Source organism: Hemicordylus capensis, chromosome 2 (genome assembly GCF_027244095.1).
Source record: "Hemicordylus capensis ecotype Gifberg chromosome 2, rHemCap1.1.pri, whole genome shotgun sequence".
NCBI lineage: Eukaryota > Metazoa > Chordata > Lepidosauria > Squamata > Cordylidae > Hemicordylus > Hemicordylus capensis.
The window spans coordinates 268,857,474-268,882,961 of NC_069658.1; positions in this window are offsets into that span (position 1 = coordinate 268,857,474).

Here is a 25,488-nt window from a genome sequence, read left to right on the forward strand (position 1 = left end):
GTACACAACTGCTGGTGTTTATGCACATTTTCCATTTATATCACATTGAAGCTTCTACACATCTTTATTTATCCACATGACTTACTACACAACATATATTTACCATGTAGGGTTGCTTTTTTTTGGATAAAGAAACCTAATTATTGCTAGTGTGGCAGTGAATGAAGCTGTTAATAATGTGTGAAGGTGCCTTGTAGATTTGCTTAGAACATTAAAAGAATGATCCACATCTAAATTGCAAAGAATGAAGTTTTCTTACCCACCGATACTGCAGCGATAGCATCGTAAAAATTAATCAAACTTCTCTCTGTGTCAGAAACATTAATTTAAAAATTTTGTCACTATTAGAGAGAGTTATTGCAGCCCCTGACTTGTAATTAATTTCTCTCCCTTTTCATCACAGAGCTAGAGTCTTTTGTAATAGTGATAAATGGAATATCTACCTGCCTGACCTTTTATTAAGAGAGAAAAAAGAGAATTTAACAAAAACTACCACTCATCACAGCCAACACCTTTAAATAAACATGGGGATGGAAGATAATTGGTTTCTCTTTCAAATCCTCAATGCTGTGTTTGGAGGTGACCACTTCATGACTTCAGTTTCAAAAATATCCTTTGGATAAGCAGACATGTGACTGCATGCAGTCTTTGAATCAGGGCCAGAGGGACTGAACTAAAAAAAAAAAACCAATATAGTGAACACAAGTTCACAGTATATAGTGGCTGCATTTGCACGTAACACAGAATTTGAGTTTAAGGGGGCAGAGGTTGTTAAACCATGACATCCAAATATGTGCAACTTCTGTGACGCACCACACCCGAGATTTGGATTTTTAAACTCCAATCTGAACCTTCAGGTTGTAGTAAGTTTTGTTGCTCCAACCTGAGGTTCCATGCAGCCTGCATGTCATCCAAATTTGGAACCATAGGCTGTATTCAGTGTTAGTGGAGTTGAGGGAGGAAACTCCTCCCTCCCTCTGGCCTGGTTGGCTGTGTGGTTGGCTGTGTGGGCTGTTCTTCATGCCAGAAGTAAGCCCACAACAGCCTGTTCTTCCTCCTCTCTGCTGTCTCACTGATTGCAGAGGGAGTGCTCTTTGTGATGTCCAAATTCGGACAGGAGTATCCCATGGGTGGAGGAGAGAAACCTCAGGTCCACTGGACCCACGGTTCTGCATTACATGAGAATGCAGCCAGTGAAAACAGGCCAAGCATAGCCTTAAAGTTAAAACAAGCAGACAGTTAATGTAACACAACCAATTTGTGTCCAGACTATGGAATCATAAACATTTCAAAATGTAATTATTCTTTCTAAGTAAGTCAACAAGATTTTATAATGGCCCAGTAGGTTGGTCTTGGGTCTAGGGTGAATGGCCCAGAAACCTCAAACATGGGTAACATGCCACACAGAGAGGTGCGTCACATGAGCAAAGTGAAGCACCTCAAGGTGGTTTGCAGGGAGAGTGGGTTTAGCCATGAGCAGGGAGCCATCCCTGAGCATCCGGATCGGCCGCCCACATGATTACTGGCTTCGTCATGGAGCCAGTAGGGGACGCGGGGATCAGAGGGCCCCCCTGGCCCGCGGAAGTCTGAGAATGCCCCGGGCGATTCTGCAGGACGTTCTGAGGAGACCCCTGAGGCCAGTAGTCTTATTGGAGCCTCCCTGTTGGGGGTTTCCTTGTAAGTCACTGTGGTGCGGAGCCATGCCATGGCAACTCATGATCACCAAAATGGGGTTAGCAGAGCACTCGCTCTGCTAACCTAGTTTAAGGGGAGGGGTACTTTGGGAGGTTTGCTGCCGGGAGCCATGCGGCTCCTGTTGCAGCACATGACCTCCCAAAAGCGGGCTGAGCTCCCTTAGTTCGCTTTTGGGAGGTCATGTGACTAGCCTCAGAATGTTCCAGGTTTTGTGTGATTTCTAACAACCTTTATGTGATCAGTAAGCGTGTCTAATAATAAATAGTCCCAAAGCTTCCTAAACAAAAAACTGATGGATGAGTCTGTTGTGCTTTCTAAACATGTTATAATGTTTCTTCTTGCTGTTGCTAAAGAGTATAAAACAAAGTCATTATGCAGTGTGAACTGTTTATCCTTTGGGGGAAATAAAATACCCAGAATGGCAAGTATTGGCATTTTGGGGATATTTTATGTTGTCATATTGTTAATTTTTATGAAAATTTTGTCCCGGTGTGTATCTACCATAGGATACAAACTTCCCTTGCCCTGATTGAATGTTAATAAATACCTCTGTTGCCAAAATTTCCAAAGGCATGTATCGTCCTGGATCCTTCTCACTCTCCAGGGGATCAGAAACTATAACAGTGACACATGTATAGATTCTACACATTCCTTACAGATGCAGACAAATACATATTTAAATGTGTACTTTACAGTGTGTTATTGCACCAGTTATTTGCATAGGACGTAGTTGAAAATACTTGGAAAAATACATATTTAAATATGGATGTTTGCAGTGATGGGAAACAAATCCATGAATTTTTAGTGGGAAAGAGTGGAAGAAAAATCAAAGGAAACTTCATTCATTCTGAGTTCATTCTGAACAGAAACAGAGAGTCGTCCATCCTAACTTATTGCCCTTCACTGAACAAGAAATAAAATGTATTCCAAAGAGAATTGTCTTTGAGCAGCCTGAAATTTGTTTCCCAGCATACTTTTCATGATTTGGATGGCTCACAGCATAATTCAATCAATAATTTGTATAGCTTGGATACCATGCCATTTGATAATTATTGAAACACTTAAATTATTTGAGAATTACTTGAAAATTATTTAAAACTTATATAACATTCAAAATTAGTCACTGGGCAGGTTAACTTTGGCAAAATATGAGGACAGCATACAAGAAGGCGGTTTTGCATATACAGGCCAACATCTTGATGAATGAAGTGCTTACAGAAGATGTGCTAGCACAAAGCTCTTGTGCTAGCTGCTTGCACTGAATCCAGACTAGTCTTGTACAGCCAATAGCATACTTGCATTTTGTACAACTGCTGAACTACCTGTGGTATACCTCATTTGTTTAAAAAGGAACATTTGAAGAAGACTGCTATAGCGCAAGAGTTGAATACTGCAAATTCCAATTGTTAGTGCAAGTATTTGCTCTTCTTGCACTAGCACAACTTTGCTCATTAGGCATGCATAACTTCATTCATCAGGATGTTAATCAGTGAAACCAATGAAACTTTATGAGGCAATTCTCATGACCATGAGAAAGCAGGGAGCTGAGCCCACTTTCCCACGGTCATGTGATGCGATCGTGAGTCACCACAACGTGGCTCTGTGCCACAGTGACTCACAAGGAGACCCCCAACCCGGGGGATCCCCAGGTTGCCCCGCACACTTGTGCAGGGCATCCTGGGACTTCTGGGGGATGGGAGGCCCCTAATCCCTGCCGGCCCTACCGGCTCCATGACGGAGCCGGAGCTTGTGTGAGCTGCCAATCCAGCCACCCAGGGACAGCTCCCTGATCATCTGCAGAGAGATTAGGCTTAGCCCACTGTCCTTGCAGACGCCCTGCAGGCTCTACACACTGATTGTGTGAAGAACTTCTATATGTTGAAGTTTCTCCTTCACCTTGGCTATAGAAAACAAATACAGTGGCTGACATCCATAGTAATGCTGTGTGCATGCTACAGGAGAGAGATGGTTTTTGCTGATCTCCTGTTCCCTTTGTAGTGCATCAAGGATGAATTTTTGGGAGATGGAATGAGCAATAGAGTGAAGGGGAGATCAACAACTGTTTATCATGAATAATGTTCCCAAAACAACTCCATTCTTCTAAGCTTAATAAAGATATATCAATGCAATCATATTTAAAGCCAAGATGAAATACTACGGAAATTAAAGGGGATATGGCAGGTGTTAATATTTTTCCTGTATCTCCATACTGCAAGTGTTGCACTGATGAAAGGATTTCTAATGATGTATAAATGTTAATGCTGATGAAAATACTAAGATCTCATTAACTGGAAAACCATATATATTACATGCTGAACTAGTGAAAATCAGCCTGATGATATACATCATCAGGTTTGTGTTTTTGACAGGACAGTTTGTTTGGGTGGTGGGATTAGCTCCAGGTGAGTCACACAGCTTGTGGAAGTGGCCACATTCCTAAGGTGCCTCCATTTGGAAGCAGCTCTGGACAAGGCAGAGCTCAAACCAGAGGATCTTTGCTCCCTAGAACTTTGTGAACAGGGGTTTGCAAACATATATTGAAGGTGTCTGAAGGTGTTTTGCATCGAGTTTAGAGGGAAGTGTGTGGGGAGTGGTCTCCATTATCACAAAGGAGATACTCAGTATGAAGATAAGGTGAATATTACCCCACTTTCTAATTTTCTTGGAAAACAGCTTAAAATCTTTACATAGCTGACAACTGTTAGAAGCCCTGCAGCCTTGGGAGAGACCATCTGCTTCCCAGATAACCCCCCAGGGTGAGAGACTGGTGTGGGCTGTCTGTTGCTGTTGCTGCACTGAACACTGGCCTGCAGGAGAGGGAGAGGGAGAAGGCAAGTCCATCTGCCAGTCCCCTGCCTGACCTGTAGAACTGTGGCCTTTGGCAGTGGCTGCTTTGCAGGATCGGGGCCAGGAGTGAGTCAGCAGTTCCTGCCTGTCAGCTGACCAGAGGGGCTCTCTCTGGCTTTATGTAGGAATGCTGCCTGTGGTGGCGGGCCAGACACCGGCGGGGTCACCACCGAAGGGATGACACCAAAGGGGGTCGCCCCCTTGGGGGAGCCACCTCGGGGGACAGCGAGGGTGAGGGACAGGCCTCTTGGTCCAGGTATTTGTATGTGGGAGGCATTTAATAATGGGGCTTCTGTTTTAACTAGTCCTGGGTGAGGATCTTTTAGAATGTGTCTGGGCTTACCTGGAGATGGGGAGACAGGGGCCATGTGCATTGACTGTGGGGCAGCCATTCCAGTGGTGGTAAGGAACAGAAGAAGTAATGTTGGCAAGTCAGCGGGCCATTACAGGGGAAGGGGACATAGAAATTTATTAGCTGTTTCCCCTTCCAGCTGTCCTGCCAGCTCTTTGACCTTGGGGAGCAGTGCTGACCACCCATGGAACCTCACCTTGCTCTTCTGTAATGCCAGGTCAGTCCAGAATAAATCAGAAACCATCTATGATTTGATTCTGGATGAAGGTGCCGACCTGGTATGTATTACAGAGACCTGGTTCGGGGAGGCTGGGGGCCTAGTGTGGTCCCAGCTTCTCCCTCCTGGGTACTCTTTTGAGGAGCAGATGAGGGACTGGGATCTGGGAGGTGGAGTGGCTGTGGTCTACAAGAATAATATCACCCTTACCAGGATCACTGCTAGAGTGTCAGACCATATTGAATGTGTGTACTTATGTTTGGGGACCAGGGATAGACTGGGACTTCTGTTGGTGTACCGATTGCCCTGTTGCTCAACAGAGTCCCTAACTGAGCTGGCGGACTTGGTCTTGGGTTTGGTGTTGGAGTTGCCCAGGCTTGTGGTGCTGCGTGACTTCAATGTTCATTTTGGGACCAATTTGTCTGGGCTGGGTCAGGAGTTCATAGCAGCCATGGCAACTATGGGCCTATCTCAGGTGGTTTCGGGACTGACGTACATTGCAGGTCACATATTTGATTTGGTCTTTCACTCTGATCAGGGTGGTGTTCCGTGGGTGGGGACTCCTGTGATTTCTCCATTGTCATGGATGGACCGCCATCTGGTTAATGTTGGACTCACAGTCACACCCCACCTTCGCAGGGGCGAGGGGCCTATTAGAATGGTCCACCCAAAGAGGTTATTGGATCCAGTAGGATTCCAAGAAGCCTTGGAGGAATTCAATGTTGGTTCTGCCAATGATCCTCTTGATGCCCTGGTTGAGAATTGGAACAACTTGCTCACAAGAGCAGTAGGTATGATTGCTCCTAAGCGTCCCCTCCAACCTGCTTCAAAACTGGCCCATTGGTATACAGAAGATCTACGGGAGCTGAAGCGGCAAGGTAGGCGATGGGAGCACAAGTGGAGAAAGACTCAACTCGAATCCAACAGATTGCAACATAGAGCTCATTTGAAGACCTATGCTCATGCGATACGTGCGGCAAAGAAGCGATTCTTTTCTGCCCATATTGCATCCGCAAGTTCACATCCGGCAGAGTTGTCCAGGGTTGTGAGAGGGCTAGTATGTGCTCTTCCTCCCTTGAATCAGAATTTGGAACCATCAATTACCCGCTGTGATGTGTTTAATGAATTTTTTGTGGAAAACATCTCTCGTATTCAGGCCAACTTGGATTTCGTCTCCACACTTACTTCAGTATCTGAAGTGGAGGTATCCAGTGACTCCTCTTACATGCTCAGGTTGGATCAGTTCCAGGTTGTGACTCCTGAGGATGTGGACAAGCTGATTGGAATGGTGCGGACCACCACCTGTCCTCTTGACCATTGCCCGACATGGCTTATAGTATCTGGCAGGGTGGTGGTTGTAGAAGGCCTGGTAGAGATCATAAATGCATCTATGAGGGAAGGTAGGATGCCTCTTAGTCTTAAGGAGGCAATTATTAGACCGCTTCTGAAGAAGCCTACCTTGGATCCCTCAGAGCTGAGTAACTACAGGCCTGTCTCCAACCTTCCGTGGCTGGGCAAGGTAATTGAGAGGGTGGTGGCCTCCCAGCTCGACAGTCTTGGATGAAACTGATTATCTAGACCCATTTCAAACTGGCTTCCGGGCTTGCTATGGGGTGGAGACTGCCTTGGTCGGCCTGATGGATAATCTCCAACTGGGAATTGACAGAGGAAGTGTGACTCAGTTGGTCCTTTTGGACCTCTTGGTGGCTTTCGATACTATCAACCATAGTATCCTTCTGGTGTGTCTGAGGGGGTTGGGGGTAGGAGGCACTGCTCTGCAGTGGTTCCGCTCCTACCTCTCGGGCAGGTTCCAGATGGTGTCCCTTGGAGACTGTTGTTCTTCAAAATCTGAACTTTTGTATGGTGTCCCTCAGGGCTCCGTATTGTCTCCGATGTTGTTTAACATCTACATGAAACCGTTGGGAGAGATCATCAGGAGATTTGGTGCAGGGTGCTATCAGTATGCTGATGACACCCAAATCTATTTCTCCATGTCAGCATGATTGGGAGAGGGCATAACGTCCCTAAATGCCTGCCTGGAGGTGGTAATGGGCTGGATGAGGAATAACAAACTGAGACTGAATCCAGATAAGATGGAGGTATGCATTGTGTGGGGTCAGAACTCGAGAGACGATTTTGAACTGCCTGTTCTGGATGGGGTCACACTTCCCCAGAAGGAACAGGTACGCAGTCTAGGGGTGCTTCTGGATCCAAGTCTTTCCTTGGTGTCCCAGGTTAAGGCAGTGGCCAGAAGTGCCTTCTATCAGCTTCAGCTCATACTCCATCTGCGTACATTTCTTGAGTTAGACGACCTCAAAAAAGTGGTACATCTGCTGGTAACCTCCACACTGGATTACTGCAATGCGCTCTATGTGGGGCTGCCCTTGTACGTAGTCCGGAAATTACAGTTGGTCCAGAATGTGGCAGCCAGGCTGGTCTCTGGGTCATCTAGGAGAGACCATATTACTCCCGTATTGAAGGAGTTACACTGGCTGCCGATATGTTTCCGGGCAAAATACAAGGTGTTGGTCATAACCTATAAAGCCCAAACAGCTTGGATCCTGGGTATTTAAGAGAACGTCTTCTTCGTCATGAACCCCACTGCCCATTGAGATCATCAGGAGTGGTCTGTCTGAATTTGCCACCAGCAAATCTGGTGGCTACCCAGGGACGGGCCTTCTCTGTTGCTGCCCTGCAGCTTTGGAATGTGCTCCCTAGTGAAATAAGAGCCTCCCCATCTCTGACAACTTTTTAAAAGTCTTTAAAGATGCATCTGTTCACCCATGCTTTTAACTGATATTGTTTTGATTGTTTTAATGTTGTTTTTAGAATATTGTTTTAAAATTTTAAATTGTCTTTTAAATTTCTTGCTTTTAATTTTTTTGTCTTTGTTTTTAATTAATGTTTTACTTTTTTAATCTTGTTGTAAACCACCCAGAGACATAGGTTTTGGGTGGTATAAAAATATGTTAAATAAAAAAAAATATTTTTAAAAAAACAAAAACCCTGCAGCTAAGACTTAGCTTTCATGTAAACAAGCTCTATATATTCTAAATAGCCAATGAAACCAGTTATGATGGTAGTGTGCCAGCAGGGGAGGGGGTGCTTCCCAGTATATTGCACAGAATGTTGCATGTGCATGTACAATCTTCATGAGGGGAAGAAGTCATGGGTTGCATTGAGTGCAAAGAGCTTCTGGCGCTCAGGGAACAAGTTCATTCCATCAAAGTCAAGGTGGCTGACCTGGAGAGGCACAGGGAGGCAGAGAGGTATGTGGGTGAGACCCTCAGGGATGTGATAGAGGCTGACAGCTCCTCTGCTGTCAGGGAGAATGAAGGTCTCGGGGAAGTAGGGATGTGCAAACTGGTTTGAGGACAAGCCAATTTGCCATTGAACTGGGCCAGTTTGAGAACTTGCCCTCGAGCTATATCGGGCCCAGTTCAGCTTGACCTTGAGCTTACCCCCCACCCCCCACTGGCCAGCTTGATGCTGGTTTGGGGATTCTAAGGTAAACAAATGGCCCTCACACACACACGGTGGTCTCCAAAATGGCCGCTGCCACTGGAGGAAGGGCTGGAATTGCCCTCAAATCGACCAAAAAAAAACCCTTTGAAGATTGGGGGAAGAACAGTGCAGAAAGGGGGAGATGGCAGAGACCTTCCCATGGCCACAGCTGCACCCCCGGAACTGCCAGTGAGTCCTAAAAGGTGGGGGGAATAACAACCTTAGAACCCCCAAATTGACTTGAATTCGAGCCAAGCTGGGAGTCTGTTTCAGGGGGCACAGAACCGAACATGTCTGGTTCGGTTCGAGTCCATTTTGGACTTGAACCAAACCCAGCAAACCAGTTTTGTGCACACCCCTACAGGGAAGGAGGACATCAGGCTAAGGAAGAGGGGCATGCTCGTTTAGAAGGGACCCCTTTCTTGCACAGAGGATACTCTTCTTGGGGCTAGGGACCTTCTAGTAGTGCGTGATTCAATTGTTACGGGCATAGAGAGATGTGTTTGTGACACACGTGTAGACCTCATGGTGACTTGCCCGCTTGATGCAAAGGTTGCGGATGTCATGTAGCATCTAGAAAGGCTGTTAGGAAGTGTTGGGGTGGAGTCAGCAGTTGTGGTGCACATTGGCACTAACGATGTTGGGAAATGTACTTGGGAGGTCCTGGAAGCCAAATTTAGATGGCCAGGTAGCATATTGAAGTTCAGGACCCCCAGTGTAGCATTCTGAAATGTAGCCTGTTCCATGGACACCAAACACACACACAATACAAAACAATTTTAAAACTTGTTTTTAAAAAGCCCCTGTTTTAAAAATCAAAATTTAAAATTAAAATTTCTGACGAAGTCTTTCACACAACCAGACCTGCAGGGGTAGAACAGGGCTACCCCAGGTAAAGGTGGTCATGTGCAATGTCAGCAATGCTCCCGATTCTAGCACTCCATCCCAGGGTAACCCTGGTTTTGAACCCAGGCTAAAGGTGAGATAGGAGGATGTGCGTGCACCTCATACCTCACTGCCCAGTCGTGTGGGTGCTTGGGCTGCTGGCAGCCAGCCGGAGTCCAGGGAAGGAGCGACCCAGCAGCAGGGAGATACCTCATTGCATTTTGGGATAACTGGTGGTCCAGCTGGCTTTATGCTGCCTCCCACTCTCCATGATGGTTGCCACCCCACCGCTTGTCAGAATGTGCAAGTGGCAGAGCCCTCTTCAGGCTTGGATCATGTGGGGGAAGGCATGTAGGCTCCAGCCTTCCCCCCGGCCCTCTCCAGCCCCAGCCAATTGGTTCATGAGAATGACCTTAATATCTTCTGGCAGTGGATGGGCAACATTGCAGAGCACTGCAAACTGCCCATCTTCTCACACTGTGCTAGTGCAACACTAGGTGAATATAGGCCAGTAACTGAGAGGCCTGTGCTAAGTAAGGAAGAGGGATGGGTAGACACTAAGATACATCTGTTCCTAGTCTTTAAGTTGAGAACAGCCTCTACATTTCTTTTCAGTGTGTAGCAAATGAATAATACTATGCTGGTTTTCTTTAAGCTGACCTACCCACCTCTAGCGCAGACATTTCCCTGCATGCCCCCAATTTTTATTCATTTATTAAATTTTTATTCCACCCTTTCTCCAAGGATCTCAGGGCAACACATAACATCCTCCCCCTTCCCCATTTTATCCTCACAGCAACTCTGTGCGGTAAATTAGGCTGAGAGAGAGGGACTAGCCCAAATAGCCTTGTGGCTCAGCAGGGATTTGAACCTAGCCCAGGCTTAGTCAAAAAATCTAATCACTACAGCACACAGTATCTCAAATCTAAAAGCCTCTTTGTAAGCCATGTTGACTGTAATTCTGAATCTATTCTAATTGTTGACATTTCCTCCCTTTAAACTCTTCCCGAGGTGATATACCCTGTAAGGCTTGCAGAGAGCATTGGTTTAGCTGACAGAGACAAAATATCACTATTCTTAAATAAATTTCTTCTCCCCTTCTTCAAGAATTCTGACTGACACTTAAAACTAATGATCAACAAAGATTCATCAGAGCTGAGATCTATGGGGGCACTCTTCATTTCCACTCATGACATTGTTCTATTCTCCATCAGCATCAATTACAGGCAAGTGAGACAACAATAATGAAGATTTCCAAGCCTGTGGTTTTCAGCCAACAGACTCATAATAAAAAGAGGGTTCGGGGTGGGTCAGCAGCACGGAGAGTGGAGTACTTTTGTTTTGGCAGTTCCTGTCAAAAATTAATTGTGAATCGTATAATTACCAGGATTGCTTCCCATTTGTCCCCATTGACTTGTTTCTAAACATAGGCTCATTATTTCAGCATTCATGACAGCAACAAAAAATAAAATAAAATACCCCAAACAAACCTAATGATCATTTTAAAGAAAAGTAAAATAAAATATACCCCATAGAAATGGAATATGCTGTTCTACTGCTTAATGAGTTGACCATTATGGGTTGGTATAAACAGAATAGAGAGCAGATACTTAAGAAATAGAACAACTCCTCCTCCTCCTCCAAAAATTCCTCTTCTCTTTTGCACAGGAACCCAGCACATTAAGAGAGACATCCTGACAGTTCAGTGAGACTTGAACTTTGGTTGGGACTGTAACTCAGTGATAGTACATGTGCTATGTATGCCCAAGGTACAAGGTTCAAACTTTGGCATCTCCAGGTAGAACTGGGAAAGATTCTTGTCTGAAACCCCGGAGAGCTGCTGCTAGTCACTGTAGACAATACTCAGCCAGATGGACCATGGGTCTGACTCAGTATAAGTCAGATTTCTGTGTATGGTAACTTTAATGAGAAATGCATGGTGTGTGGATGTATCTGCATCTGTGGTGTGGGTAGAAGGTCAAAATCAGCAGTTTGATTTAGGACTGGCACCAAAATTTTGAAAGCGTAAAATTTGGTGCAAATGTTAGAGCTCCTTTCAAGGTGAAACATTTGAAAATTTACATGAGTTTCAATAAAAGACATGTGATATTGTTCCACACTTCCATCCTTTGAACTGGAGCCAGAAACAAACTAGTAACCAGTGCAAATATAGGAGAATAGATGTTCTGTGACCAACACTCATTAATGGCCTTGTTGCCACATTTGGGATCCTTTTAAGTTTTAGAGCACTCTACAAAGGGAGTGTTACACAGAGCACATTGTGGTAGTAAAATCCTAGCAATACCATGAAGTGCACCACAGTGGCCAGTCATTGTTCCTCAGAAAAGAGTTCAGCTGGCATCCCAAATATAGTTGGAAACAGGCATTTCGGGTTACAGTAACGACCACCTGCCTTCAAGTAGCAAAACAGGTACAGGTTGAAGCACCTCAACACAGTGACTCTGCTCTTGGGGGACAGACATTATCTAGTCCTACATCAACCTAGTTGGTCATCATCAACATCTCAGTCTTTTTTGAGGTTCAGTTTATTTGTCACATCTAGCCCATCACCAAACACCCATTCAAGGCTCCAATGGGATCAGAGGAAAAGGCGATATATATATAATTGGTTGTCATTAACGCACTGATGATATCAGACTTATGTTACCTAACTCCAAAACCTCCAAAAGACTCTCCCAGGTCCATCATGTACATGTTAAGTAGATGTTAAATATAATGGTGGCTAGAACCAACTCTCCCCCCCAAGTCCTGCTATGCTGCCTCATCGTGGCGAGGGGGGTGTTCCTGGGAGGGATGAGTGATGTACACCGGGAGGTATACTCCCAGTAGGGTCAACCAAAGTGCGATGGTCATCCTAGCTGCCCAGCTAAAGCAAGCAGGCACCTATATTGAGCAGCAGCAATATATGAAGATGCTGGAGGAGGACGACAAACACTTCAGTGACAACGACAAAGACATCATTTCATACTGCATGAGAAAAGACAATGGTAAGCCACTCCTGTATTTTTACAAAGAAAACCACATGGATAGACAAAATAGAATGATTGTCGATGTAGTGCCGGATTATGGGCCCCTCAGGTCGGATGGCACTCAACATGATACTGAGGAAGAGCTGAGGATCTCTCAGAGTATCAATGCTGTTTATGACACGGTTAGACTAAAGCCTTTTGGATGTCTAGCAGCTGATGTTGCCATGTGGGAAAAGAAAATCCGAAGCTGCAAATTACAACGGGAACGTGGGACGTAAGAAGCATGAATATGGGAAAGCTCGACACAGCGAAAGATGAAATGAATCAACTACAGATTGACATCTTGGGCATCAGTGAATGAAAATGGACTGGAATGGGACACTTTCAGTCAGGAAATAAATACTGTCTGAAATGGACAGAACATGCAAGCAAGATGTGATGCTGGTGGTTGGAGACTGGAATGTCAAAGTTGGAAAAGGTAAGGAGGAAAACATAGTTGGCCTATATGGCCTGGGAAACAGAAACAAAGCAAGAGAACGACTTATTAGTTTCTGCCAAGCCAATGATCTCTTCATTGCTAACACATTCTTCAAACAACCAAAGCGGCACCTATATACAGGGACATCACCAGATGGAGTACATAGAAATCAAACTGATCACATTACTGGTGCAAGGAGGTGGAAGAGCTCAGTTATAACAGCAAAGACATGGCCAGGAGCCGACTGTGGAACAGATCATGAACTGCTCATGTGCAAGTTCCAAGTCAAGCTAAAGAGGAAAAACAAAGCTATCCAGTTTCCACGAGATGATCTTGAGAATGTACCCACCATTTTCAAGGAGAACATCAGGAACCACGTTGAAGTTCTGAACCTTATTAGTAGGGAACCAGAGGAACTGTGGAATGAAATCAAATAAGTTGTTAAGGATGAATGTGAAAAGAGACTGCCAAAGACCAAGAAAAAGGAGAAAGCAAAATTGATGTCAGAACAGACAGTGGAAATTGCCAAGAAGAGGAGAGAAGCCAAAGTCAAGAAAGATAAAGGCCTCAGGAAGGAACTTAATAGGGAATTTCAGAAAGCTTTTAGAAGGGACAAGGAGCAGTACTACAATGACATCTGTGAGGATCTTGAGGATGGAAATAGACATGGAAAAACAAGGCAAGTTTTCCAAAAGATCTCTGAACTCAGAGGGAGGTTCCAACCTCGAATTGGTATGTTAAGGGATGCCAAAGGACAGATAGTAACTGATTCAGAGAAGATCTGAATCTGTGAATCGCCCTGAGCCATTTTGGAAGGGTGGTATATAAATCAAATAAATAAATAAATAAATAAATATCAATAAATAAATAGTAACTGATTCAGAGAAGATCAAACAGAGATGGAAGGAGTATACTGAAAATATGTACAGAAGGAACGTCAACATCTAAGATACTCTAGAAGAGATTCCCTACTTGCAAGAACCTCTAGTATGGGAAGATGACGTTAGATCAGCACTCCAGTCATAACCAAGTTGGAAGGCTAAAGGAATTGATAGAATAGCTACAGAAATATGGCAGGCAACAGAAGAAGAAACAGTCAAGGCTCTAACCAAACTATGCCTGCAAATTTGGAGAACAACACAGTGGCCAACAGATTGGAAGAGGTCCGTCTACATACCCATACCAAAGAAAGGAGACCTAACATATTGTGCAAACCACTGCACAATATCCTTAATTTCACATGCTAGCAAAATCATGCTCAGGATCATCCAATGCAGATTAAAGCCCTACGTGGAAAGGGAAATGCTGGATGTTCAAGCTGGTTTCGGAAAAGGCTGGGGGACAAGAGACATCATTGCTGATTCACGATGGATAATTGAGAAAGCCAAAGAATACCAGAAAGAAGTCAACATGTGTTTTATTAACTATAGAAAAGCCTTTGATTGCGTTGGCCACATCAAGTTGTGAAATATTCTTAGGAAAATGGGCGTCCCGTGAGAAACCTATACACAGGACAGGAAGCCACAGTCCAGACGGATCATGGTGAAACAAACTGATTGGCAAAGGAGTAAGACAAGGCTGTATACTTTCTCCCTCTTTATTCAATTTATATGCTGCACATATACTGAGAGAAGCTGAACTGGAAGAAGATGAGCGTGGTTTTAAAGTTGGAGGAAGAAACATCAATAATCTGCGCCATGCTGATGACACCATTCTGACAGCTGAGAATGTGGATGATCTGCAAGTTCCAGAAATGAAAGTCAAGGAGCACAGTGAAAAAATGGGACTATGACTAAATGTAAAGAAGACTAAACTAATGATAACAGGTACAGCAATCAGCTTCAGAATTGACAATGAAGACACTGAAGTGGTTGATAGCTTCTGCCTTTTAGGATCAACCATCAACAGTAAAGGATCCAGCAGTCAAGAAATACGCCACAGACTAGCATTTGTTAGGGCAGCAGTGAAGGCCTTGGAAAGGATATTTAGATGCAATGACGTGCCCACACCTACAAAGATTAGAATAGTTCAGACAATGGTTTTCCCCATGACACTTTATGGATGTGAAAGCTGGACTTTGAAGAAGCAAGATAGAAAAAGCATTGACGCTTTTGGACTTTGGTGCTGGAGAAGACTTTTGAGGATACCATGGACAGCCAGGAAAACAAACAAATGGATCATAGAACAAATCAATCCAGAATTTTCATTTAAGGCACAAATGACCAGGCTCAAAGGATAATACTTCAAACACATTATGCAAAGATCCAGCTCCCTTGGGAAGACCATAATGCTGTGAAAAGTTGAAGGAAGAAGAAGAGGATGACCAGCAGCAAGGTGGATGGACTTGATTACAATAGCAATGCATGCACCACTGAGAGACCTTAAAGGCCAAGTTGAAGAAAGATCATCCTGGAGAGAATCTACCCATGTAGTCTCTGAGAGTCGACACTGACTTGACAGCACTTAATCAATCCATCAGAACCAACTCCTGTGATACCCCACTAAAAAGGTTGGAACCAACATTTCCCCAATGTGAAATTCAAAAGAGAATGTATGGGTTCCTCTCAAGGAGAAACATTGGAGATTTTTTCAGATAATTTCCCCACTTCCTTCCCTACAGCATGATTTCCATGCAATAGAGCAGTTTTCCCCCACCACCACATTCTGCATCCTTCCTGACAAGTAGAAATGCAACCACCACAATGAGGTATGCTCTGTTCCTAATCCTACCAGGATAATATAATAGCATGGAAGACTGCTGAGACCTCCACAGTCTCCATGCCTATCCATCACTGAGGTTGTCCATCAGCACCAGTTTTGGTCCAAAACTCAGGCCTGAAGTATGACCGAAATGGGTTCAGAAAATCCATTACGTCCAAGAGTGCCTGAAACTAAACAGCTCCCAGACCTCCCCATTGGTTTCCACACCAGACACACACATACACAAAAAGATGCTTAGCTCTGTCCCTGGATTTCCAAACGCCCATCTTCACCCTACTTGGCTCTGCTGGGCCCACTCTGGGCCTCATGGTCTGAACTAGAGGGTTCCGCCCCATGCCTCACCCAATTACCATATTTGTTTTTTTATTTCAAGGGTTAGCAACCCTCTGAATAATACATATATTCTAAAACTCAGGGAGCAGGAGATGGTCCTTCTGTAAATGGTGCCCCCTTCTGTTGGAGACAACCAATATTCTGTCACTGTGCTCATTTACATTAAGCTCTTCGTGTTCTCCCTTTGGCATTATACCCTGTCCTTTATTTGCCCCCTCCCCATCATGAATTTTATTTTTGTGTTTGTATGTATTACAAATTACATCTGGAGCCTTAGAAACCAAGTGGGCTAAAAGGTGAAGTAACTAATTAAATAAACATTTTTTGAGACGGCTGCTCTCACGGATAGGTCTTCTGGCTGTGCCTCAGTTATACTGACAAACACATAAAAGTGCAGTAAATTATGTGCTATGGAACATCTCAGCCCATAAAGCTCCCCTGGTCTTCACATGACATAATTTATGTAGCAACAAAAAGGTCACAAAAATGAGTTCCAGCTTGCTACTGGAGAGTAAATCAGCCAATATTCTGAGAGCAAAACACTAAATCTGGATAAACCGATAGAGTAGGTGCCCATATAAAAACCATGCTTTCATTTCTAGATGTGGAATTTGCCACAGAAGCGACTTTTGAGCTCCTTAAGTCAGATTGTGTTTAGATTTGCAGGGTATCTGTAATGATGCCAGTGCTGGTGTCTGTAATGTAGGTAAAACTGCATGTATCATGTATGTGAGCATTTCAGGAGGTTTTCTGTTAGGGTTGTTTTTTATTTATTTAGATGTATAGCCCACTCCATTCCAGAGTTTCACGATGGAGGTGAGGTATTTGGTGGGGGGGGGGATAGGTAGACAACAATTTAAAGCCATGTTTCTCAGATTTCTGATAGCCGTGGCACAGAGTCCCCTACCAGCTCAGAAATAAAATCAGAGGCACAATTGATGCTTGCACCTGAAAAGTCTGGCCAACATTTTGAGGAAAATTGCTCCAAGTAGTCCCATTGAAATTAAAATGACAAGTTCAGCAATGCTTAACTTGCCTTTTTAATTTCAGTGGGACTACTCAGAGTAATTTTCCTTATCATGTCAGCCATTTCCTTTTAAAAGTAGTTGTCAGGGGGCTGGCACTGAAATTTCACACAAAATGAAATGTGTAGCAAATTACAGGGCTACCTCCCAAAGATAATCATGGGAGACTTTTCAAGGGGAGCTAATGACATTTCTATACAAGAAATGAAATTGTCTAGGTAGTTTTGGCTTTTCCTTCGGCTCATACTTCAGCTAGGTAGTTTCAGCTCATTATACGATATATATGTTTTTGGGTTTTTTTTAAACAAACATTTAGCACTCCACTCTTCTGTTCAAAGAGTGTCCATTCTCTGTGTTTCTGTAAAAGCCAATGACCATGATTGATGTACTGCCTATATCGGTGGATAATTCTGTTATGCCTTTCATCAGATGTGAATGAAGGTCAGTCATACCTGATCCAGAGTCAGCTATGGGTGGCTGGAAAAACAGAGAAACCTTCCTTCTACTGGGCCAAGCCATTGGGCCATCTAGCTCAAGATCATCAATACTGACTGGCAGCAATGTCTGGGTTTCAAAGAGGAGACTTTCCCAGCCCATCCCAGACATGGTTGGGAATGAACTTGGGACCTTCTGCATGCAATGGAGGAGCTCTATCAGCGATCAAAGGCCCACATCCAAATGTGTCGCCCCTCTTCTCCTAGAGGCATGGGATTGTTTGGGAACTAAAACCAAGGTATTATGCACCTAAATGAAGAATCATCTTCTTCATTCAACAAGCCAGAAAGCAAAGTCAGAATAATGAATCATGCAGAGTTCCACACTGTCTCTACAAGACTGAGCTATTTATTTGTATTCATGCTTGTTCATCTGTCTCTCCTTCCATGTCTTATCTGTGTCCTTTTTATTTTCAGGTCACCACTAAGCTTTTTGTGCAGCCACATTGGCTTTTTAAAATCTCTCCCATTTTTCTTTCTCATTGGAATTGTTTCTGAAGTTTACTAACTCCTTCTTCAGGAACGCCAACCTACCTTGGGCTCATTTCCCTCTTAGTTTATATAACCATTTGATCCTATGTAGCATTTCTCTGAGTTTACTAAAATAAGCTTTCCTGATATTCAAAATGTATGTTTGACTACATTATGCAAAGCTGAAATTCTTGATCTTATGGAAGATTAATGGTCTCGCAAAGTTCCCACTATATCAGTTCATTGGCCAACTCTTTCCTAATGGTGAGGATAGAATCAAAGATAGCCAAACACATTGTTGTTTCCTCCACCTTCTGAAAGAGGGAAGTGACAGAAAGACATGTTAGGAATAATTGGTTGTACAGTAGGGATGTGCACAAATTGATTTTTTCCCAATTCAATTTGTACCCAAATTAAATCACCCCCACTAGCACAGGGACAATTTGTTTTGTCCACAATTCTCTTGAAACAGGGAGATTCAAGTACAAATCATTTTGTACCCAAATCCATTTGCACAGACAGCAGGTGTAGGCAGTGATTCTCTCAGCAGCAGGAAGGGGGTGAAAATAATTTTCTTCTCTTTTCCTCAATCAGGAAAGCAGGAACAAAAAGCAGAGAATCAACTGCAGGCAGCAGGCAGGCAAAGCAAAGCTTCTCTGGCTGACTGGCTGGCTGGCTCTCTCTCTCCCCCCACTCCCTCCCACAAGGCAGTAAGGCAGAATGGCGGTTAGCTGCCTCCTTAAGTGCATTCAAAAATCCCTCCTTTGAACTCCCCCCACCCTTATCCCTTCTTTGACCCTTCCCCTAGTCAATGCAAAGTCAGTCACCCCTGGGAACACAAGATTTGAATGGAAACGAGCCAATCTGGAACCAGGGGGGAATCGCCAGCCAATTGTTGCACATTGTAAGTCACCAAACTGAAGCCTGGGAGGGTGAGATTTTCAAAATATTTTCCTGACACAAAATGGAGACAGCAAGAGATATCGCCACAAAATGGAGTTCTGAATCCATAAATTTTTCAGATACAAAATCTGGGTGATTTGTTTTGGACCCGAATCTGGTCAGCTAGCACAGGGGCAATTTGTTTTGTCCACAAATCGCCCCAAACAGGTAGATTTGGGTACAAATCATTTTGTACCCAAATCGATTTGCACATCCCGATTGGAGAGTCTATGTTTAGTAGAGTTTGTCTTACAACAGACACTGGAGTAGCTGAAGTCCCCCATTATAACTAATTATTACTATTCATTACTATTAAGACAATAAATAAATAATAAATAATTCTTGCTTTCCTGAAGTGTCTGTAATTTGTTTCAGGAAAGCATCATCCACATCCTCTCCTAGATACGCAGTAGACTCCAACCACAATGATTTTTTTTAAAAAACTACCAGGTTAGTATTTGCTCCCCATGGTAAAGAAAAGGAAAAAAAATCCATCCAAATACCTCCTCATTTAATATCAAATGGAGTGCAACAGCAGGTTTTTAATTTAATTAAATATACCAGTCTCAGGTAAGCTACAGGTGGAACCACTCAGTCATGCTTGAAATTAAAGCCTGGGAAATGCAGGATTTGGATTGCATTGGAAAGTAAAGTTATGATTAAATAGTCTTCAGGACTGTAGTATTAAAGCTGGAAAATTGTGCTGAAGGGACAATGTCATCAGGGTGTTAACAGCCTGAACTAATTCACTGCGCAGTGCACATAGGCAACCCCTCATTCATTTGATTGGCTCTGACACAGGGATCATATGGTTCTTTCCACATGCATGCGCACACATGCAAGTGATGACCCTTCCCTTTCTGAGAAGACTGAAGGTATAATGGTTGCCATACCACCAGATGGTGAAGAAAAGCAGATCCTAACTCAACAGCCATGCTGCTAGGGTAGTTGCTAATTGCTAGGGCTGTGCTCTGAATCAGTTCAATCACTGGATCCAATTCGATTGGCCTGTTAGCCAAATTTGCATCAGATCAAATTTTATGACAATAAGGACTGATTAAATTGGATTTGGCCCAATCTGATGCAAGCTGTTCAATAATCCTTGGATGAGATGAGATTGGATTGAGGACCTTACCTGATGGAAACATGGTATTTTTCCTGTGTTTTATTGAAGAAAAGGTGCTGCCTCTGTACTGACAGGAAATGGACACACACACCCCGCCAGTAATGCAGCAGAGAAAGGTCATGATATTGCTTCCTTCCTTAGGACATTTTGGGGAAACTGCTGAGGAGTAAAGTGGTGATTTCAAGCTACACTGCTGTTGCCCTCAGAGGAGCAGCTTTACTTCAGTTTTAAAAAAGATACAGTGCTGCTGCCAGATAATGCCCTGAACCTCTCTGACCCAATGCATTGAGTTGATCCAATGCTACCCTCATTATTGGATCAATTCAGTGTGGGCTGCTCATATGCATCAGTGAACTGATGCATTCTGATTGGGCTTGGATCTGGCCTGACCCAATGATTAGTTCTGATGCACAGCCCTGGTACCTGCTATACCCCTCCATAGACCAGAAGGGACATCACCATAGTACCATATTGCAAAGTGCCAACAGAAATGAATTGCAGTTGCAAAGGGAATATTTCCTTTCTATTTGAATGTGCCTATGCTTCATCTCTGTTCCTTGCAGTGACAAACAACTTAGCAGAGCACTTTGAATGATGCTTTAGGGAACAATCTCCAGTGGAGGAGTGGACTAAATGTTCTCTTTCTATCATGGTCTTGTTCAATTTTCTCTACAAGGCAGAGGACAGGGACTGAATGGGATGATTCTTTATGTCAACCAGCTAGATCTCTCATCCCCGCTCATCATACGTTTAAAAGTATCTGCGCAAGTATAGGAGAGGAAAATTGGACTGGATGGAAGGAATTCTAAGAACATTAAGGTTTCAAGCTTTATTAAGGGGGGGGTAGTACAGAAGGTTAGGTCTAACCCCCCCCCCCTTCTCTACCCCAGGTTCAAATGACATTAGCCCTCTTCAGACATTATAAAGTAGTGCTCATTCTCAGGGCTGACGAGAGGGGGAAGCTGGTACAAATTACTGGGGCCTGGCGGTCTGGAAAGGGGCCTGGCTGGGGTGTGCATCTCTTCATCTAAGTCATTGATAAAATGTTGAAAATGTCACCCTGCCTGCACCCGAGACTGAGGGAGACTCACTGCAGCCGACCAGTGAGTCTGAGGGAGAGAGTGACTAACGAGATGAATGCAGAAGAGCTGGCTCGAGCGGGCAGCCACACCGTCGCTGCACTGTGTTTGGCCAGTGCCTGTTGCCCTGTTGCCTCACCAGTCTGTGCGCTTCTGCGAGTCCTATCAACTATGAACTTTCTCCCTGAGCCACCACAGTTCTGCTCGTGGAGCTGGATCAGCCCGGATGTTCACGGCTCAGTGCCTTGCTCCAATCCCCACCCCAAAGATTTGCTCTTACCATCCTGCCTATGCAGCTGCCTGAAAACTCTCCCAGGGTGCCTTCTCTCCCTTGCTTCAATCGGTGGACTCCCGCATGCCCCTCCGCAGCTTTGGCTCCGATTACCAACTCTTCTCCCTTCCCGCAGCTGGGCTCCTGGGCTCCTGGGCAGTTCAGCTCCTCCCCACTTCGGGATCCTGGAAAAGACTAAGAAGGGAGAGCAGCAGAGGAGGTTGGGGGCTGGGCCAGGCAAAGGCCAGAATTCATCTTGGGGAAATAAGGGTGGTCGCTGCAAAATGAGAAGTCACATTGGGGGATGCCCATTTCCCACTGTGTCTCTTTTTCCCCCCTCTGGTAATCAGAAGAGAAAGAGGATGGGATGGAAAGAAGGGCACTATGTATTTTGGTCTACAAAAATGAAAGAGATAAAGAATTATGATCACAAGCACATGCAGTCATTGTGGCACCATAAGCTGGGCAACCCAATTAGGTCGCTACAAAGATAACATATGGCAGAGAAGCCATATCCAGGGTCAGGTGTAAAAGTCAGCCCACCCAAGAATTCTTTAATGGCCCCACTCTATTTTGTGTACAATGAAGCATGCAGTCTCTGGCATTACTCATGAGAAGAACCATCCAGCAGGATCAATATTTCCTCCAGTCAATAGAGAGATGTGATGACAATGGGGGCTGATCTGGAGAGGATCGCTCTCTCATGAGAGTGAAAAGCCATGCAGAGACACATGAAGACCGGACAGCAGCTGCTGCCCAGCTTGGTTGCTCCACACAAGCAAGCTATGGAAACAGATATGCCAGCAACACCTTTCCCTGTCTTGGAGACTGTCGCAAAGCAGCAGTCCAAGCAGTTCCTCTGCCAGTCTGCTCGTCCATTGGCACCCATGTTTGGTTTTGCCCAGTACAACCACTCTACTTTCCTGGGATCACTGATAATCAGGGCTTCCCTGTCCCAAAATTCCCAGTAGCAGCCAATCTGCAGATGCCATAACATTGGTCCAAACCTGGTAAATTTGAATGAGAATAAAGATCTTTCACTCTTCCCGGTGTTTCGCTAGTCTGGCCACACAGTACCACCCAGACACAAGGAGTGGCCACTACTCCTTGGGAGTATGAAAGGGTTGCCTGGAGAGGAGGGGGTCACTGTGAACAAGTTTGATTATTTACCAGAGAAAACAGGGACCCCACACAAGTGGGGGCCCCTTGATTTGGTTGGCCTATTTAATGAGCGTGCAATCCAATGGAGGCCTGAAGCTCGTTGAGCCTCTGTTCCTCCCCCTCTTGTGAGAGGGCTCATCCCTGGCCAGCAAACCAACATGGGGGCAGTAGTGTTCTTGGGTGTTCCTGGCCTGCTTTGCCGGGGTCTGCCATTGCAAGAGCATCCTTAGTCACAGTGAACCAGACGCCGGGATCCTTTGCTCTCCTTCATATACATATTCCCTCCTAGGAAGTCATCATGATTCCTTCCCGAAGTAACAGAAAAATAGAGCCTCTCTGCCTTCTTCCATTGGCAGTAATTGTGCTTGTGGGAGACTGTTTTGCTGTAGGGCTCTTACCAGGGCAGCGGTGCAATCGCTGTCAGAAGAAGGGCTTAAATGCCATTTAAAGGGATTCAAATGCCCTTTCCCAGCCGAGGGCAGGTGGTCCATCCATTCTGAAAAGGCACCCTTGCACTTGGCACCCCCACTTGAAGATTGTGTCCAATGGCTGCTGTCCTGCAGATGTTCTGATGCCTTTCCTGCAGTCTGCTGCTATGAGCACTATGGAGCTTGCTGGGATGTAGCCCTTGGCGGATCATGAAGAGGGAATGATTCCCCTGCCCTGAAACAAGAGGTTAACTGTGTTCATACAAAACTCCTTTGAGCTGGTCATGTGGTAGCAAGCATGATTTGTCCCCTTTGCTAAGCAGGGTCTGCCCTGGTTGCATATGAATGGGAGACATGAAGTGTGAGCACTGCAAGATATTCCCCTCAGGGGATGGAGCCACTCTGGGAAGAGCATCTAGGTTCCAAGTGCCCTCCCCGGCATCTCCAAGACAGGGCTGAGAGAGATTCCTGCCTGCAACCTTGGAGAAGCCGCTGCCAGTCTGTGTAGACAATACTGAGCTAGATGGACCACGGTCTGACTCAGTCTATGGCAGCTTCCTATGTTCCTATCCTTCCAACCAAAGGAAGATTGCAGCTTCCTTTGCAGTATCTCACATGGAAGCATGGCAGGGAAGTATCCGCAAAATGTGGAGGCAACATTAATCTGCTAGGATGATAGAAAGCATTTCCCCATACCTTTTACTGAAAACAAAGTGCCTTTCCTAAGTGTTCATAATATTCCATTCCCAGTTCTGGTGGATGCAAGATATTGCATAAGTATTTTCAGGAAGCAATCAACTATTCCAAGTGTGTGTGTGTGTGTGTGTGTGTGTGTGTGTGTGTGATTGTATTTTGCACCTGTCTGCTATAAATTATGCCTTTGGATCTCAGTGGCTGAAACCATTGATTGAAAGTTGCATGTCAGTAGACAAAAGTAGAATGATTCACACCTGCAAGTCATTTCCAGTTATGAGTTCAAAAATGCACATTAGCACTTAGATTTAAAACCTCTCATGTTCCACTTCCTCTATCTAATTCATATAATTCATTTACCAAAATAGGAGACAAATCCATACTATGCACTCTCAGGCAATGGTATATCATAAAAACCTGGATTCTTTGGATAGTATTAAGATGGCAATAAATTTAGGGGGCAAGAGAAAAGAAGCTGCAGGTTACTACAAATCAGTAACCTAGAGTCAGCCTGATCCCAAATGTTGATGGTCTACATGATGAGGAAAATGACTCAAAGTAGTCCAAAAGAAATTAGGGGAATTACTCCTTTAATAGGTTTTCTTTGAGTAATTTTCTTCATCATCTCTGTCAATCGAATTTGCGGTGGCAACATGCAGTCTATTAAATAACAATTTATTAGGATTCAAAAGGCATTGGAGACTGGGGTAAGCTAAAACTCTGGCTCACTCGTAAAATAATGCCTATTTTTTTCTTGCATGGTTCCAGTGGCATGCTGTTACCCAGGACAATGGAGAGAGGGGAAGGTAACCAGTGGTCCCTTAATTTTTTTCATCTCTGTGCGGAATGTGATTTGTTCTGGGTGGCAGTATCAAGACAGTGTGCACGCACCTGCATTCAGAATGGGGCTTTCCTGATTCCACCTGAGCGGGATAGAAAATGAACTGAGTGGACATCCAAAAACTTGTCAGCGCATGCACATGCACATGACATAGAGGGAACAGTGAAGGGGACCAATCTCCTCTTCTTTTTCTGCACACTGATGCTTTTGCTGCCCCCATGCCTTGACAAGTAAAGAAAGGGGAGGTTTTACAGTAGGGACTGGAATGTGGTGCTTTAAAGGACAGCCAGGGCTTGCAAGGATGGGGAGAACAGTCTTCAAATTGTGTCAGAGACATGATCCTGAGTAATCACTCAGAAAAACCCACTTCCAGTCAGGGGCATAGCAAGGTTTGATTATTGGCCTCCTTGCTCTTGCTTGACCCCAGTGGTGGTGGACAGTGCTTACCTGTTGAGATGTTTGGCCCCAGCTGTGCAGCAGCCACTTTCTGGTGGAGCTGGCGCAGTCTGGTTGAGCCAGCTCAGTGAGGCAGGACTACCACAATGTCAGTGAGAACAGGTCTGTCTTAAAAGGTCACCTGTTCTCACTGGGATCGGGCCCCTATGCCTCATCAAACCACAGCCAGCTCAGGCAAGCCTGTTCTTGCTGGCAGTGGGGCAGTTCCGCTTACTGAGCTAGTGCCAGTGCTGGGTAGTGTGATCAGAGAGTGGCTGGCACGTCCTGGACCTGGTTCCAGATGGAGGCTTCTCCATTTTAGTTCTCCCAAATGGCCTCCTTTATACCCAAGGGCTCTCCTTTACTGTCAAACTTCAAAAGCAGCGTCTTCCTGGCATAATCTTCTCCAGATCACCCACTTCTGGAAGTTGGGGTGAAAAGACCTGGTTTGGCTGCCTGCCATCCTCTGGCGTCTTTTAGGACACTTATCTTTCTAGGAG